The sequence below is a fragment of the Octodon degus genome, unplaced genomic scaffold, assembly GCF_000260255.1.
Source record: "Octodon degus isolate 3935 unplaced genomic scaffold, OctDeg1.0 scaffold00235, whole genome shotgun sequence".
NCBI classification, from domain to species: Eukaryota; Metazoa; Chordata; class Mammalia; order Rodentia; family Octodontidae; genus Octodon; species Octodon degus.
The window spans coordinates 544,385-547,080 of record NW_004524811.1 but is presented as its reverse complement, the minus strand read 5'-3'; the positions used below and the strand labels follow the sequence as shown (position 1 = coordinate 547,080).

The window sequence follows — 2,696 nt, the reverse complement described above, 5'->3', positions numbered from 1 at the left end:
TTTCTGTAACTACGAACAACCCCCAACAAGCATCCCTTTGTTGGTCTATAAAGGAAGAATATTTCACTTTGATATTCTACTTCTGTGGTCCTTTTTATGTATAGCACAATGAAAGCTGAATGGTGTCTGGAAACAGGGATTAAAATGAAGTTTTACAGTCCTAGTTTTTAAGGAGTCTCCACACTGATTTCCATAATGGTTGGACCAGTCTACATTCCCACCAGCAGTGGAGAAGGTTTCCTTTTTCCCCGCAGCCTCTGCAACATTTGTTGTTGGTTCATTTCTTTATGATAGCCATTCTTTCTGGGATGAGATGGTATTTCTGTCATTTTAATTTGCATTTCAAGGATAGCTAGTGATGAACTGAAAATGTCATATCATAGTGATATATGTGTACTTATGTTTATAGCAGCAGAATTTGTGATAACAAATCTTGGAAACAACCACAATGCCCATCACCTGAGGAATGGATGAAAAAGATGTGGTATTTTTATGCAATGCAGTATTTCTCTGCTAGAGAGAATGATAAATTCGAAGCCTTTATATTTAAGTGGATTTCACTGGAAGATATACTCATAAGTTAAATAAACCAGACCCACATGTGTAAATATCATATAGGCTCCCTAGTATAAGAACTCAAAAGAAGAAATAAAAATGGAAAGGTATAACACAATTAAAAGGAAAGCAAGAATTTAAGAATTAGACAACAAAGAGAGGACAAGCAGAAAAGCAAGGAAACATGGCAGAGGCAAAGCCATACATTTATATACACAAGATGGGTAAGGCAATGATCCTGAGAATCTTCAGCATGTTTTTGAAACTAACAGTTAATTGGTAGGATTTTCACCCTTACTAACTATATATGTGGATACCTGTGAACTAAGCAACTGCACTGAAGATAGCAATGTGTAATAATAGGGATATGCTTGGAATGCCTGTCATTCTGGTCTTCTAAATACCTACTGCTTGTCATGTCATACCAACTCCTGCTATACTGTCTCTCAAGTAAATGTTTATTTAAAACAAAAAGGGTAATAAATGAAAACAAGAGACAAGAAAAATATGTCAAAAATTTTGCCATTAAAGACATTTTTTAAATAAATTTTGAAATATTCCTTACTTGGAAAATAGTGATAATTTTATATGTTTATTCTAGGTCTTAGAAGTTTAAATACAGGGCCAGCCAAATAGTTTATTGGATTAAAGCACCTGGAAGCAAGCACAGGGGCTGGGAGTTAGATTACCAGGCCTCCCTTGCTGGCCTCACCCTGGGGCATGCTGAGATGGCAATTGAGACTGGGCATGGTGGCACATGCCTGTAATCTCAGCTCTTGGGAGGCTGTAAACAAGTAGATCACTATGAGTTCAATCTAGTAGTGAGAACCTGAACACCCTGTAGACCCTTCCCTAAAAGAAATACAAAAAAAGAAATTTAAATATAAGAAATTATTAATTCCTATCATCTATTATATTGAATATTTTTAGATATGCTTTAATATCATGCTATTAAAACCTTAATCTGAAATCAGATTCTAATTTATTAAAGAAAACTTCCTGTCCTCTAGTTTCAAATGGAAAGATCGAATATCTTACTTTTATACAGTGGTTGGTGTATGCATTAGCTTTGTGTACAATTTTTGTTTGTTTGAACATTTTTTATAGAACAGGGATTTATGTTCTAATAATTTCTTCGATTGGCACTTGGCTATGTTTTTAAAGAGCCCAAATTTTTAGCACTAATACCTTGCTATATTTGTTGTTTATCTTCCTTTGAATAACACCTGCAAGATGTTCAGATTTCCTATTCCTGTCTATTCCAAGGGTGTTGTTTACTTAATTGTACATACCCACTTCATAAACTATATTGCCCTTCATTATAGGAGAAACATTGATTAGAATTTACTCAGAGCACACTATAGTGTTTAGAAACTGGAAGGGCATAATGAAATAAATTTTACTACTTTTAAATACACTTATTAATGATAGTACATGAGAGATCACTCCAAGATCAGTCCTGCAATTTAGTTGTTTTAGTGAGGAAATATAATTCTCTAGTAATTGGCTACAAGCATTGAAGTGTAACTAATAGAATTCAACAATGAAGAATATGTTGTATTCCCTAAGTTACTGTGTCCCTGAAATCATGTTTATATAATAGATTGTGAAAAAGAGTGATTTTTTTACTTGCAGGACAAATTATGGAGCAGTGCTGAAAGAATTCATTGCATAAATGCAGACATAGAATGTTTCCTAGAACACTGGACTGGACACTCTGTCCTTGTTTGTGGTCTGCCCTTAACACATTTGGAAGTAAGAAATTCATTGAGTTTATCTATGACCACATCTATAAAGAAATGCAAGAAAATCTGAATTAAGTTTTCCATAAGGAAGTTTTTAAATCTTGGATCTTCAGCTTTTGATTGTCACCCAAAAATCTTACTTTTCCTGAAAAAAGATTGCAGATATTTTGTGTGTATTTAGTTATACTTTGATGTGTCTGTATTTTCTGATATATCACTCAATAAAAACCGTTATATGTTTTAGAATCTCCAATGGTGGGGCTGTCTTAATCTGATAAAGTTATGATGCTTTTTTGCAATTATGGGTGCAATTTTCTAGTAAAAGATGAAGAAAATAATAACTTTATTAGTACACATTCTTAAAAATGATGTTGTTTAAAGAAACTTTAAAAGTAT

The 2,696-nt window shown here is 33.3% G+C and overlaps 1 protein-coding gene across 2 annotated transcripts in view; it reads left to right on the top strand.

Annotated features, from left to right (window-relative positions):
- The window catches only part of Gabra2 (gamma-aminobutyric acid type A receptor alpha2 subunit), a 146,030-nt gene that overhangs the window by 73,360 nt on the left and 69,974 nt on the right, over positions 1–2,696 (top strand). The gene's annotated exons all lie outside the window — the stretch shown is intronic.